We start from the raw sequence: 16,880 nt of genomic DNA on the forward strand, positions 1-16,880 counted from the left end.
TATCTTAAACTAATATCTACCACCAGCAATGCCAAACTAAACATATGCATAGGGCGGTATAGCCACAATACTGATATAAAAAATGTACTGGACTCGTCTATAAGCCTTTAGGGATAACTGAACTGTATCATGGCCGGGACAGGGCCTCGACCTACCCATCAAACCTATATATATAAATGCACTCCACGGTATAGACCTGGTAACTCCGAGGAAATGTAGCTTACCAACCAAGCTGATGTTTGACTTTGTCTACTCGGAAGGTCTATCCAGCTGTCTATCAGGACCTGCGGGCATGAAATGCAGCGTCCCAACAAAAGGGATGTCAGTACGAAATAATGTACCGAGTATGTAAGGCAACATAATAACTGAAAGCTGAAACTGAACTGATAATATAATAACTAAAAGTACTTGCGCGTCAAATATAATTTGAAGACATGATTACCTGCTGATACTGACTCATCTCTCTCAAAATATTAAGTAAAATAGTTGCCCGACCCTATAAGGTTCGGTATGGGTACCTACTCTACCGTAGTAGGCTCGCTCATAGACGTCCAACCATACTAGACTCTGTATCTCGACCATTTGGGCTCGCTCATAGGAGCTCAGCTATATATATATATATATATATATATATATATATATATATATATATATATAACCTCTACTCTCTTGACTGGAAGAAGATAATAGATACTCAATTGAATACAAATTCCCCCTAAGGGAGAATGTTGTAACTTAGGAGAGTAGGATAATGTATATAAATTCGGGAGTATGAACTTCTCTTTATGCCTCGTTATCAAACACATGTAGTTACGAGATCATGCCAAAATGAAGGAAGGAGTTAGCTTTAACATGCCTTATCACGATATTTCCAATAACCACGTTGAAATCGTCTCTTCGAACATTAATCTACAACAACAATAATAATACTATCAATAAGTTACGAAAGGTACAACTATCGCACAACGAACAACAAGCTTATTTTGTATTAAAACGGGCAATATCTCCCCTATAATCCTTACTTCCTCCAAATTCAAGGTAATACCAACAACACAAGAACACAATAATAACAACATATATACATTATTTTTCAACCTTATATACACCACAAAATACTAAAAAATAGCCCAACACACCCAATCTCTTCATACACAAAACGACCACCATAGTAGTGCCAAACAGCCCGAAGCTGTTGCGACGAACGACCAGCCCACCACACTACATTTGTGTGATGTTTCTCCACACCCTTTCTCCTCCAAAACTCTATAAAATAGTAGCAAAACACGCAATCCAATAGCAACACGAAATAGCCCACAAAACAGTCCACTACAAGGTGAATAACTCGAACTCACGTTCCGATCACCGTCCCGTGAGTTCATACAATTATAGAACGACATACCATACATTTCCGGCAACAAAATGCATGAAATAGAGCAGTAAAATTACCTTATTAATTGAATATCTCAGCTCCTATCTTGGCTCTTCAAACTCTAGGTCTCTTCTCCAACTAGAACTTGAAAATGAGAGAAAATCCATTAAGGTTTGTGTGTAATTTATGGGAGGAATTTTGCAGGGGTTTATGTATGGTTATTGGGCTATATAATGAGTGTTATATTGCAGGAGATAAGCCCTTAAATGGGCTCTTTGGACGACCCGAAATAGCCCTTTTTGTGCATATTTAATCCTCTCATTTAAGCAAGTAGGTGACACACCTACTTGTCACCTAGCAGTCTACACAGTCTTACAAAAATGTATATGTATCTCTAGTCCGATGTCGTATTGAAAATAGTTTAGTGTGTTAGAAAACAGATTCATAGATCTTCAATTTGATGGGTGGAACACCCCGTAACTCTAAGTATATTGGGAGAAAATAGCAGTTACATTTGACCTAATTTTCAGCACATTTATGAATGTAACTTGTGATGACCATTGCAAACTTTTGTTTTACAACTCGCTTGACTTCAAAACATAACAGACGACTATCATACGACTAACATAACCTCCTGATCATGTTAATCACTCTAGTCTCACCCAAAAAGTGCATGTTATAATATTCCCAACTTGTCGAGTTTTAACGAAACTTTTTTTCTTCAATTCGTTTAGCTTCTAAGCCTTTAAACCCTCTTGGTACTTGGTATTCATGATCTTAAGTATTTATAACATCCAACGTAATACGATTAACTTACTTTATGTAATTTCAAAGATAATTTCATTTCTGAGCTTACGTCACTCGACTTATGACATACTCTCACGTCCAAAAGTATGGGGTGTAACAAAAGAGATGAACAATAATGCCCCATCATCAAGTGACTCTTTTCTCAACATCGCCAAATTCTCAATTGAACGCTAACGCACCCATTGTGGGTGTGCATACTTTTATTATCAGAATTCATTGCAAACACACATATATTAGGTGTTCTTTCATGTTACCACATTATAGTATTGGGATACCGTCATCAAACACCAATAGCGGTATCCCAATACTGATCTTATTTTACTTTTGAGGCTTTATTTTTTATTCTATATTTGATATTCGCATTAAAACTTCGATTAGTTTAAATTTCGGTCACGTAAAATCCATTAAAGGGAAAGAGCCTCTTACCTATTTCCAGTTATTACGGGGTTGCACCAAGGGTTTGCGTTCAGCCCATTCCTATTTGCCCTGGTGATGGATGCACTGACTCATCATATTCAAGGGGAGGTTCCATGGTGCATGCTATTTGCTTATGACATTATTCTAATTGACGAGACAAAAGGCGGCGTCAACGAGAGGCTAGAGATTTGGAGACATGCTCTTGAGTCTAAAGGTTTCAAGTTGAGTAGGACGAAGACGGAATACCTCGAGTGCAAATTTGGAGTTGAGCCGACGGAAGCGGGAGTTGAAGTGAGGCTTGACTCTCAAGTCATTCCCAAGAGAAGTAGTTTCAAGTACCTTGGATCGGTTATTCAGGGGATAGGGGAGATTGACGAGGATGTCACACACCGTATAGGGGTGGGGTGGATGAAGTGGAGGTTAGCGTCGGGAGTCTTGTGTGACAAGAAAGTGCCACCGTTACTAAAAGGTAAGTTTTATAGAGCAGTGGTTAGGCCTGCCATGTTGTATGGAACTGAATGTTGGCCGGTAAAGAACTCACACATCCAGAAGATGAAAGTAGCAGAGATGAGGATGTTGAGGTGGATGTGCGGGCATACAAGGATGGATAAGATTAGGAATGAAGATATTCGAGAGAAGGTGGGTGTGGCCCCCATGGAAGACAAGATGCAGGAAGTAAGACTCAGATGGTTCGGGCACATTCAGAGGAGGAGCACTGATGCACCGGTGAGGAGGTGTGAGCGATTGGTTGTAGTGGGCACGCGGAGAGGTAGAGGAAGACCTAAGAAGTATTGGGGAGAGGTGATCAGACAGGACATGGCGCGACTTAGGATTACTGAGGACATGGCCCTTGATAGGGAATTATGGAGGTCGAGCATTAAGGTTGTAGGTTAGGGGAGAGTGTGAATATTTCTACAGCACAATAGAGGGAGACTATCCAGTTAGGAGTTAGACTAGGAATGTCATTTGGTCGTCATTGATGCAGGGCTTTCCCTTCTAGTTGTACTATACCAGCCATCTATTTTGTATTTCGTATTCTGTATCCTGTATTTCATATTTCATATCTCTTATATATTGTTGTTGTTATTGTTGTTATTTTTATTACGCATTTTTATGGTACTAATATATCATCTCCTATTGCTTTTTTGAGCCGAGGGTCTCCTGGAAATAGCCTCTCTACCCTTCGGGGTAGGGGTAAGGTCTGCGTACATATTACCCTCCCCAGACCCCACTTGTGGAATTATACTGGGTCGTTGTTGATGTTGTTGTAGCCTCTTACCTGAATCTTCTTTAGGTTAATTACTAGGAGTCTATTGCAATGCCTTAACACCAACATATAAAGAAGGATCTCCCTTGACCCGTTCAATTCTTTTAGCTAGTAGTGGAGCAAGATCATGTCCTCCTTTCACTAAAGTGGCGGAAGATTAATTTTTAAAGTCAAACAAAATGATATGTCTTTGTTGGTTAAAGATAAGAATAAACTCAATCGTACAATATGACTAAAATCTTACAATTTTACGTGTCAAAGAGAACCGTTTAATTTGCTTTTATAATTGAAAAGCTATGTAGTTCTCGATCATTATTATTCTTGATATTTAACATAGTTCATTCAATCCGCAAAGAAGCCGTATGTAGTTGATGTTGATCTCCTTCTCTTTAGAGTCTTCAAATTCAGAGATCTTTCTAATTTTATTATAATAAATAATAAATATACTTAAAAGAAAGAGAGTTTTGGCAGTTGAAAGCTATAGGTTTCTAGGCTTTTAACTGTCCCAAAATAGTTTGACAATAGGGAATATATGGCTAATACAATTTGGGAGGCTCAACGAGGATTATCATTTGTCTTTTCTTTTTTTTTAATCCGACAGGCGGCTTTTATATTCTCTTTTTAGATATTTTCATAATTAGAAAGAAAGGAATTGAGGACAAGCTCCACATTCTACTACCAAGATAAACATTGTCGGATTTCGGTTTATCATATCTACAACTACTTTGAAAAGTGGCAAGCATTTTTTATTTAAAATTCTTATTTTAATAAGAGAAAATAGATTTTGAAAAGTTGATCATTAATTGTTATTTGTGTAAGTGACATCACAATTTAAGATTAAGGTATATGTGCACACTACAAGGAAAAGATAAAATTTTAAGGAGCATCCTATTTGGTATCCACCTTTTAACATCTATATGCTTTCTAAAAAATGTTTAATTGATATCCGAAGTATAAGTAACTTCGGACAAAACTACTATTTCTTCTTCTTCTTCTATACAATAATAATTTTTAATTTTATAGCAGTTGAAGTATAATACTTTAAAGAACTGGGTCTTGATTTTTCAATGTAAAAATAAGTTTTAATCAAGTGGTTGTTATTTGAAAAGCTTAAATTTATTGGCAAATTATCATTGTTGTAAAATGAGTTTGTTAGATTTATTATTGTTGTGCAAAATTGATAATTGGAGTTTGTTCGTTATAATATTTGAAACTTATATTTTAAATTTGAGCTAATTTAGATGTTGCATCGTGTTCTGAATTATTGAAATTCAAACAAAAAGTTGATGTTTCTAGGCAAAAAAAATTCACCTGAACTTCATGTGAAAACATCAGGAAGTGCAGCCATATATGCCTAAACTTTACGCGAAAATGCCTAAAGTGCAACCATTATATGTCTAAAGTCTAGTCTTGCCATAGCCACAACTTCAGTCAAATATTTATTGTTTTGACAAATTGATAATTGATGTTTGTTCTTATGATATTTGAAACTTATATTTTAAATTTGTACTTATTTAGAGTAGACTTAAATGTTGAATTATGTGTTGAGTTATTGAAATTTGAAGAACATTTTGCTACCTGAAGTATTCCATGCAAAAACATCTGAAGTCCAACCATATATATGTGTGAACTTCATGCTAAAATGTCCCAAGTGTAGATATGATATGTCTAAAGTTGGCCTTGCCAAATCCGTAATCTTAGTCAAATATTTGCTATATTTTTGACAAATTGATGACTAGGGTTTGTTCTTTATTGTCACAATCCAAAATCTAACCTGTCAAGATGGCGCCTATCGTGGTACTAGGCAAGCCGATATTTTCAAAATACTCCCAACATTTACAAGAAAATGAATCAAGTAATTTTTAAATAAGCAAAGTTTTCATAAACGGGGTAAAATCCAAAATACAAGTGCGAAAAATAACTCCCAAATCAGGGTGTTACCGAGCACATGAGCATCTATACATCACCAGTCCAGAATTGAAATATCTATAAAAGTATGGAACTAAATACAATGAAAGAAAAGATAAGGAAGGAGAAACAAGGACTGTGAACGCCTGACAGCTACCTCGAAATCTCCAACGGTCAGCTAGCGAAATACCAACACCCTCCGCATCCAGAAACTCCTGGATCTCCACACGAAGTGTAAGGTATAGAGTGAGTACAACTAACTCAGTAAGTAACAATACTAAATAAATAACTGAAAGATAGTGACGAGCTACACAGTTATTGTTCAATTTCAGTAGTCTCAACAAGGAAAGTAGACATGATTTCAAATCCGGCAAATTAAGTCAAATCAATTTATACATGCCAAGTACAAGTAAAATCGGATAAAATATCTTTCAGAAGTTTTTTAAACAGTGATATACGACAACTATGTGCAACAACAATGAAGTCATAAACAGCCTCTCAGAGCAACATTCACTCAGTCATCCCAGTCACTCCAATCTCACAGTCACTCATTCCTCACGGTCGCTCAACACTCGGCACTCAGCACTCAGCACTCTCACTCAGTAGGTACATACACTCACTGGGGTATGTACAGACTTCGGAGGAGCTCCTTCAGCCTAAGCACTATATCAAGCCAATCATGGCATAAATCAATAAAGCATGCTACGGCGTGCAGCCCAATCCCATAAATATCCTCACAATCACGCCATCAGCCTCATTCATTCATCAATCTCTCCAGTCTGTCGGGCTCTCCGAAATCATAAAAATCAGCCCAACAACAATAATATGATGTATCAAAAAGAATAATAGAGACTGAGATATGATATGCGAGTAAAACTAGGACCGAGTACAAATATCATTTAATAGGTAATTTCAACATGTAACACGGCTTCTATGGGTCCCAACAGTATCAATACATAGCCTAAACATGGTTTATAATATGATTTACAGTCAGATTTCTACAACACATGGAGAGCATAAAGCTAAAGACAAGTTTATTAAAATTTACAGTTTTACGGAATGGACCACGTTATAATTCCTACGGTGCACGCCCATACGTTCGTCACCTAGCATGTGCGTCACCTCCAAACCAATCACATAACATAAAATTTGGGGTTTCATACCCTCAGAACTAGATTTAGAACGGTTACTTACCTCGAGTCGAGCCAAAACTCTACTCCAATATGCCTTTGCCTCGCAAATCAGCCTCCAAATATCCTGAATCTAGCCACAAGTAGTACAATATAATCAATACAGGCTAAAGGAATCAATTCCACAAGAAAAATATAAAATTACAAGCCAAAATCAGAAATTGGCCAAAAGTGGGCTCACGTCTTGAAATCTAAGAAAAGTCACAAAACCCAAAGCTCATCCACTCACGAGTCTAGTAATGCCAAATTCATCAAAATCTGACACTATATGGCCATTCAAATCCCAAAATCAACTCTCCAAATGCCTAGTCTCAAACCCCCAAATTACACCTCAAAAACACACCAAATAGGTGGAAAGAATCTGTAGGGAAATATAATTATTGAATAGAAATGAACACAAGTAACTTACCTCAAGCATCACGTTGAAAATCCTCTCACAAATCTCCAAAACCGAGATAAAAAATGTTAGAAATGTGAAAGATCCCGGAACAATCGTTTTTGAACCTTTTTATACTGTCCAGTGATGCCTTCATCGCGAACGCGACCTTCTTCTCGCGTTCACGTAGACCATTCTTACTGCCCCTCAAATTAACCCTTCATGAACGCGACTCTAGACTCGTGAACGCGAAGCTTTGCCGACCCCACTCTTCGCGAACGCGAACACTGCCCCGCGAATGCTTTGACCAAAAGCTTGGGGTCCCCAGCTGCCTCAACACCTCTTTGCGAACGCGTCACCATTCCCGCGTTTTGCATTTGCATCCTCTTCTTTGTGAATGCAAAGAACAAAGAATCTTACACCAACAGATGCCCTTCGCGAACACGAGACCTCTCTCGCGAACACGTAAGAGGAAAGTAGAAAATTCACATCAGCAATCTTCAGCCATCAAGCTAAGTCCAAAAATGATCTATTAACCACCAAAAACTCAACCGAGGTCCCTAGGACCTCAACCAAACATACCATCAGATCCCAAAACATGATACGAACTTAGTCGAACCCTCAAATCACCTCAACTAACATCAAAAACACAAATTGCACATGTATTCAAGCCTAATGAACTTTAAAATTTTCAAATTCTACAAACAACGTCGAAACCTATCAAATTACGTCTGATTAACCCCAAATTTTGTACACAAGTCACAAATGACACCATGAACCTACTCCAACTTCCGGAAATCCAACCCTACCCCGATAACAAAAAGTCCACTCTCGGTCAAACTTCCCAAAAACTCAACTTTCACCATTTCAAGCCTAATTCCACTACAAACCTCCAAATCATAATCCCGGACACGCTCCTAAGTCCAAAATCATCTAACGGTGCTAACCGAGCCATCAAAAATCGAATCTGAGGTTGTTTACACATAGGTCAACATCCGGTCAGCCTTTTCAACTTAAACTTTAAATTATGAGACTAAGTGTCTCAACTCACTCTGAAATCTCTCCGGACACGAACCAACCAACCCGGTAAGTTATATAACAGATGTAGAGCACAAAAGGAGTAGAAAATAGGGGAATGGGCTACAACTCTTGAAACGACCGGTCGGGTCGTTACATCTTCCCCCTCTTAAACAAACTTTCATCCTCGAACGGGTCTAGAAACTTACTTGGAGTGTCAAATAGGTGTGGATATCTGCTCTGCATATCCTGCTCGGTCTACCAAGTAGCCTCACCAATGGGCTGACCTCTCCACTACACCTTCACTGAAGCTATATCTTTTGATCTCAACTTTTGAACCTGTCGATCCAAAATGGCCACCCGTTCCACATCATAAGTCAAATCACCATCCAACTGAACCGTGTTGAAATCCAAAACATGAGACGAATTGCCGATATACTTCCAGAGAATAGAAACATGAAATACTAGATGCACACTTGAAAAACTAGGTGGCAAGGCAAGCTTGTAAGCCACCTCCCGAATCCTTTGAAGTACCTCAAACAGACTAATAAACCAAGGGCTCAACTTGCGCTTCTTCCCGAACCTCATAACACCCTTCATGGCTGAAACCTTCAGCAGAACCTTCTCCCCAACCATGTAAGCAACATCACAGACCTTCCTGTCAGCATAACTCTTCTGTCTAGACTGCGATGTGCGAAATCTCTCCTGAATTAATTTAACCTTGTCCAAAGAATCTTAAACCAAGTTAGTACCCAATAGCCTAGCCTCACCCGGTTCAAACCAACACACCAGAGATCTACACCATCTCCCATACAAAGCCTCATACAGAGCAATTTAAATGCTCGACTGATAGCTGTTGTTGTAACCAAACTCCGCGAGCGGCAAAAACTGGTCCCATGAACCCCCGAAATCAATGACACAAACACGTAGCATGTCCTCCAATATCTGAATAGTGCGCTTAGACTGTCCATCCATCTGAGGGTGAAATACTATGCTCAACTCTACCTGAGTGCCCAACCCTCGCTGCACGGCTCTCCAAAATTGCAATGTAAACTGCGTGCCTCTATCTGAAATGATAAAAACTAGCACACCGTGAAGGAAAACAATCTCTCGGATGTAAATCTCAGCCAACTAATATGAAGAATAAGTAGTACACACTGGAATGAAGTGCGCGGACTTTGTCAGCCGATCCACAATCACCCAAATAGCATTGAACTTTCTTGAAGTCCGTGGAAGCCTAACTATGAAATCTATGGTGATCCGCTCCCACTTCCACTCTAGAATCTCTATCCTTCAAAGCATGCCACCGGGTCTCTGATGCTCATATTTTTCCTACTAACAACTAAAACACTAAGCTACAAACCCAACTATATCCTTCTTCATTCTCCTCCATCAATAGTGGTGCCTCAGGTCCTGGTACATCTTCAAGGCACCCGGATGAATGGAATACCGCGAACTGTGGGCCTCCTCAAGAATTATTTCTTGTATCCCATCTACATTGGGTACACATATCCAACCCTGCATCCTCAACACCCCATCATCTCCAATGGTAACATCTCTGGCATCACCGTGCTGACCTTGTCCTTGAGGACAAGAAAACGAGGATCATCATACTGGCGCTCTTTGATAAGATCAAAAAAGAAAGACTGAGAAACCATACAGGCTAGAACTCGACTGGGCTCCGAAATGTCTAACCTCATAAACTGATTGGCCAAGACCTGAACATCAACTACAAGGGGTCTCTCACCAACAGGAATGAATGCAAGACTACCCATACTCATTTCTTTCCTACTCAAGGCATCTGCCACCATATTGGCCTTCCTCGGATGATACAAAATAGTAAATATCATAGTCCTTTAGCAGCTCCAACCATCTCTGTTGCCTCATATTTAGATCCTTCTGTTTGAACAAGTGTTGGAGACTCCAATGATCTGTAAATACCTCACAAGACACACCATAGAGATAGTGCCTCCAAATCTTCAACCCATGAACAATGACAGCCAACTCCAAATCATGAACACAGTAGTTCTTCTCATGAGGCTTCAACTGGCGCGAAGCATAAGCAATCGCTCTACCCTCCTGCATTAGAACACACCCAATACTGATTTGAGAAGCATCACAATACATTGTATAAGAACAAGAAGCGGATGGTAGAACTAGAACCGGAGTTGTGGTAAAGGTAGTCTTGAACTTCTAAAAGCTCTCCTCACACTCATCCGACCACCTGAAAGTAGCACCCTTTTAGGTCAATCTGGTCAAGGGCGATGCAATAGACGAGAAACCCTACATGAAGCAACGATAATTACTATCCAACCCTAGAAAACTCCGAATCTTCATAGTTGAGGACGATCTGGGCCAACTCTGAACCACCTCTATATTTTGCGGATCTACCCGAATACCCTCACTGGACACTATGTGCCCCAAGAACGCCACTGAATTGAGCCAAAACTCATAATTGAAGAACATGGCATAAAGCTTCTTCTCTCTCAACTGCTGCAACACAATCCTCAAATGTTGGGCATGCTCCTCCTAGCTACGAGAGTACACCAGGATATCATCAATGAATACAATGACAAACGAGTCGAGATAAGGCTGAAATACATTGTTCATCAGATGCATGAACGATGTTGGGGCATTGGTCAGCCCAAAAGACATCACAAGAAACTCATAATGACCATAACGAGTCCTGAAAGCTGTCTTAAGAATATTCGAGTCCTGAATCTTCAACTAGTGATACCCAGACCTCAAATCAATCTCGGAGAACACTCTCGCTCCCTGAAGTTGGTCCAATAGATCATTAATACACATTTTCATAGCGATACTTATTCTTGATTGTGACTTTATTCAAGTGCTTATAATCAATGCACATTCTCATAGTGTCATCCCTCTCCTTCACAAACAAAACATGTGCACCCAAAGGTGACACACTAGGCCTAATAAACCCATTATCAAGGAGTTCTTAAAGCTGCTCCTTCAACTCAGCTAGTGCCATATAGTACGGAGGAATAGAAATGGGCTGAGTGCTCGGCACCAAGTCAATACTAAAGTCAATGTCACTATCGGGCGGCATGCCCGACAGGTCTGCAGGAAACACACCCAAAAATCTCACACCACCAGAACAGAATCAATAGTAGGGGTATACGCACTATCATCCCTCAAAAAGGCTAAAATAAGATAGATAACCCTTCCCAACCATCCGGCGGGCCTTCAAGTATGAAATCACTCTACTGGGAACATAGTCTAGAGAACATCGCCACTCAATCTTTGTCAACCCTGGCATTGCCAACGTCACAGTCTTATATGACAATCCAGAATAGCATGACATGGAGACAACTAGTCCATACCCAAGATCACATCGAAATCAACCATACTAAGAAACAAGAGATCAACTCTAGTCTCCAATACCTCAATAGTCCCTACACACGACCATTATACACGATCCATAATAATAGTATCGCCCACTAGGTAGATACATGAACAGATGAAACTAGAGACTCACAGGGCATATCCAGATAATGAGCAAAATATGATGACACATATGAATAAGTGAAACCAGGATCAAATAATACAGAGGCATCCCTATGGAAAACTAAGACAATAACTGTGATCACTTTATCTAAGGCAACGGCATCTGGCCTGGCAGGAAAAGCATAGAATCGAGCCTGACCGCCACCTGATCAGCCTTCCCCTCTAGGGCTACCTCTAGCTGACTAGGCCCTACCCCGAGTTGGATGAGTGGGTGGTGTAGCAACTAGTGCAGAAGACGCAACCTGAATCCTCTACTATGCTGGACCTCCCTAACAATGAGGACACTGCCTCCATACATGCCCAAACTCCTCGCACTCAAAACAACTCCCTGGTGTGGGTAATGGTGACTGAGGGGAGCCCCGAACACCTAAATAACTAGTAGAAGAAGCTGGCATAGATGAGCCCTGAATCGATAGAGCATGGGATGAACTCTGAGCTGGAAGGGCACTAAGAGATGTGTGACCCCACTGAGAACTATGTGAACCATGGCCAGATGATGCACCACAGTGAACTAGGCGATCTGTCTGAGCATGCTTGTAAGGACGACCACTGTTGTAGTAGAACTGACCTCCAGAAGCAACACCACTAAAACCACTTGATCCATGAGAACTCTTGGCCTCCCTTTAAACCCGCTCCTAGCTGCGGACCACCTCTATCTGCTGAGCAATGTCAACAACCTTATTGAAAGTAGCACCAAATACCCTCTTTCTAGTCATATGCAACCACAGCTGAAACGTGAGTCCATCAATGAACCTCCTGATCCTTTCCCTATCAGTGGGAACCAACCAAACTACATGACGAGCCAACTCAAAAAATCTCATCTCATACTACATCACAGGCCTGTCATCCTATCGAAGCTGCTCAAACTGTCTGCGCAGCCCAGGGACTGAGGCATGAACTTCTCAAAGAAGAGAACGGAGAACTCTTGCCATATAAGTGGTGCTGCACCGACCGGCCTACGCCTCTCATAAGCCTCCGACCAACTGAATGCAGCCCCAGAGTACTAAAAAGTAGTGAACGAGACCCCACTAGTCTCTTGAATACCTGTTGTACGGAGAATCCTCTGACACTTGTCCAAGAAGCCCTAGACATTCTACGCCTCTATACCACTAAAATTTGGAGACTGGAGTCTCCTAAACCTCTTTAATCTCTGCTGCTCATCATCAGACATAGCAGGAACCACATGGCCTTGAGTAGCTGTAACCGACTAGCTAGTATTTCCCCCTATATTTGAAGTCCCAGCATCACCTGCTATATTATGCGGGCAGTGGGAGTCTGAGTACCTCTGCCGGCCTGAGAAGTGGCTGTTGTGGTCGAAACAGAGATTGCCTAAGAAAGACTGGTGCACACGGTCAGAATCTGAGCTAAGGCCTCCTAAAGGCCTTGGATCACAATGGGCACAACTGATGCTTGAGTAGGGAAATATTCTATGCTGAAGGAGACCCATTACTTGTAGATAAATAGATATGTGATAAACTCATATGAATTCCTTAATGAAGTAAGTATAAAGAGATTTCAAGATAAAAAGGTCATTTAAAGTGGTGAGCTCTATCCGTTCTTAGCAAGCTTAGCATTTTTAATGAGATAAGGAACCTCAAAATTTGTTTGTTTTTTGGGCCTCACATTAGGAAATGAATTGGCCAGCAAATTCCTTAATGTGCCACCTATTTTTAATGACTAATGAGTCATTGATTGGCCTGCCATGTTAGGCATCTTAAGCTTATCCAAAATTATCTTTAATTAACCACAAATCACTTGATTAACTTGATAATCTCCCACTAATCAATAATTAATTAATTACCCATATAATTAGCAATTATCTTAAATTACTTATAATACCACTCACTTTTAACATACTTTATGCACCTTACTATTATGGTCATGTGGTATCTTGCATGGCATTAGTCCATAAATACCGAGTATTATAACTTGGACCGTATTTTATTCCCAAATTGTCAAACTTCGACGGAACTCATTTTCTTCGATTTGCTTACCCTCTCGCCTTCATGAATTTACTTATCACTTATTTTGAAATAGCATAATACTTATAACTTCCAAATAATCTCATTCCCGAGTTTACGTCGATTAACATATGACGAAGCTTTAACATACGAAAATGCGGGATGTAACATCTCATTTCCGAGCTTACATCAATTAACTAATCGCGTACTTCTATGTACGAAAATATGGGTGTAAAAGTGCATACCTCCAAACCAATCAAATAATACAAAATACGGGGTTTCATACCCTCATAACCAGATTTAGAATTGTTACTTACCGCGAGCCGAGCTAAAACTCTACTCCAATACGCCTTTGTCTCGTAAATCGGCCACCAAATATCCCGAATCTAGCCATAAGCAATACAATACAATCAATACGGGATAAAGGAATCAATTCCACAAGAAAAATACGAAGTTACAAGCCAAAATTCGAAATTGGCCAAAAGCGGGCCCCCGGGCTCACGTCTCATAATCTGACAAAAATTACAAAATCCGAAAGCCTAATCACTCACGAGTCTAGTCATACCAAATTCATCAAAATCTGACACCAAATGGCTATTCAAATCTCCAAAATCAACTCTCCAAATCCCTAGCCTCAAACCCCCAAATTACACCTCAAAAACACATCAACTAAGTGGGAAAATTAGTGAAGAAACATAATTATTGAATAGAAATGAACACAAGGAACTTACCTCAAGAATCACCTTGAAAATCCTCTAAAAATCTCCAAAACAGAGCTCAAAAATGTTAGAAATGTGAAAAATCCCTGAACCCTCGTTTTTTAACCTTTTTATACTGTTCAGTGATGCCTTCATCGCGAACGCGACCTTCCTCTTGCGTTCGCGTAGACCATTCTGATTGTCCCTCCAATTAACCCTTCACAAACACGACCCCAACCTCGTGAACGCGAAGCTTTATCGACCCCATTCTTCGCGAACGTGACCACTACCCCGCGAATGCTTAGACCAAAAGCTTGGGGTCCCCGGCTGCCTCAACACCTCTTCGCGAACGCGTCACCATTCCCGCATTCACGATGCACTCTCATTGCAAACCTTTGCGTTTGCGTCCTCTTCTTTGCGAACGCGAAGAACAAAGCTTCCTAGACCAACAGATGTCCTTCGTGAACGCGAGTCCTCTCTCGCGAATGCGTAAGAAGAAACCAGAAAATTCACACCAGCAATCTTCAACCATCATGCTAAGTCCAAAAATGATCCGTTAACCATCCGAAACTCACCCGAGGTTCTCGAGACCTCAACCAAACATACTATAAAGCCCCAAAACATCATACGAACTTAGTCGAGCCCTCAAATCACCTCAAAGAACATCAAAAACACGAATTGCACATGGATTCAAGCTTAATGAACTTTGAAATTTCCAAATTCTACACAAGACGTCAGAACCTATCAAATCACGTCCGATTTATCCCAAATTTTGCACACAAGTCACAAATAACACCACGAATCTACTCCAACTTCCGGAACTCCAGCCCGATCCCGATATCAAAAAGTCTACTCCTGGTCAAACTTCCTAAAAACTCAACTTTTGTCATTTCAAGCCTAATTCCACTATGGTCCTCCAAATCACAATCCAGACATGCTCCTAAGTCCAAAATCACCCAACGGAGCTAACAGAACCATCAAAAATCGAATTCGAGTTTGTTTTTCACATAATCAACATCCTGTCAACTCTTCCAACTCAAACTTTAAATTATGAGACTAATTATCTCAATTCAATCTGAAATCTCTCCGGACCCGAACCAACCAACCCGGTAAGTCATATAACAACTGTAGAGCATAAAAGAAGCAGAAAAAGGAGGAACGGGGCTACAACTCTTGAAACGACCGTCCAAATCGTTACTTTTATGATATTTGGTACTTATATTTAAATTTGAACTTAATTGAAGTAGATATAGATGTTGGATTATTGACATTTGAAGAGGTTGCTACCTGAATTTCATGCAATAACGTCTGAAGTACAACCATATATAGGCTTGAACTTTATGCAACAATGTCTGAAGTGTTGGAAGTTGGTCTTAGCAAGTCAGGCCATAGGTCATACACAATATTTTGCTACTTTAATCCTGTATGTTTGAAGTATATTCCATAATGGATAAAAATTTACAAAAAGAATTTAACTTCTTTTTTTTGGGTGAAACAGAAAGCTTTTATTCACAAATAAAAAAGAAACTCTTTACAAATTCTTGCCACTGATTCTTCCTCCTCTTCCTCTATCTTTCTATATCTTTCCTATACTCTTCTTTCATTGTTTCCTATACAATTGATCTATCCAATCCCTCTCCTTCCTACTACATTTCTTGTTTAACAGAGGTACTATTCTAGCCTTCCATTCTTGGTGTATCTGTATACATATGCTTCTTGCGTAGGTACTCTTTGATTCCACAGTGCTTCGTTTCTTTCCCAGATGAAAAAGAATAATTGAATTTTCAATAATCTCTTACATGAGATAAACACGCAAAACTACGATGATTGAACGTATTAGAAATCTACTCCCCCTCTCCAAACCTCGCTTGTCCTTCTGTAAATTCCATCTTATAACTCTATATTAAGATTTAATCCGAAGGCTAATTATATGTCAAAACTATAAAATTCTACCAAATTTACTAAGTAAAAACTAAAATTAATAAAAAGAAAGAAAGAAAGGGAGGGCAGATGAAAGATCTTAATTATGGACAACATAGTACATACAGGTGTTCTACAAATGTTTAGAGTTTGCCCTACCACATGATAGACCGCGATTGCCATTGACCAACAAAAGAAAAGAAAACAAAGAAAAGAAAAAGCAGATTAACTGAACAGCTATCAAACGTAGATTTTATAATGTGATTTACTAGCATTTGGTTTAGTGAAAGCCTATGATAACTTTTTTGACAGTCAAATTCAATGGTTAGCTGTTAAAATTGGACCAAAGGAAGTGCAAATCAGAGAAACCATAATTACAAGAGATTAGAAATTATTGCATATGAGTATCCAGTGAGACACTC

This window comes from Nicotiana tabacum, chromosome 20 (genome assembly GCF_000715075.1).
Source record: "Nicotiana tabacum cultivar K326 chromosome 20, ASM71507v2, whole genome shotgun sequence".
In the NCBI taxonomy this organism is placed as follows: domain Eukaryota; kingdom Viridiplantae; phylum Streptophyta; class Magnoliopsida; order Solanales; family Solanaceae; genus Nicotiana; species Nicotiana tabacum.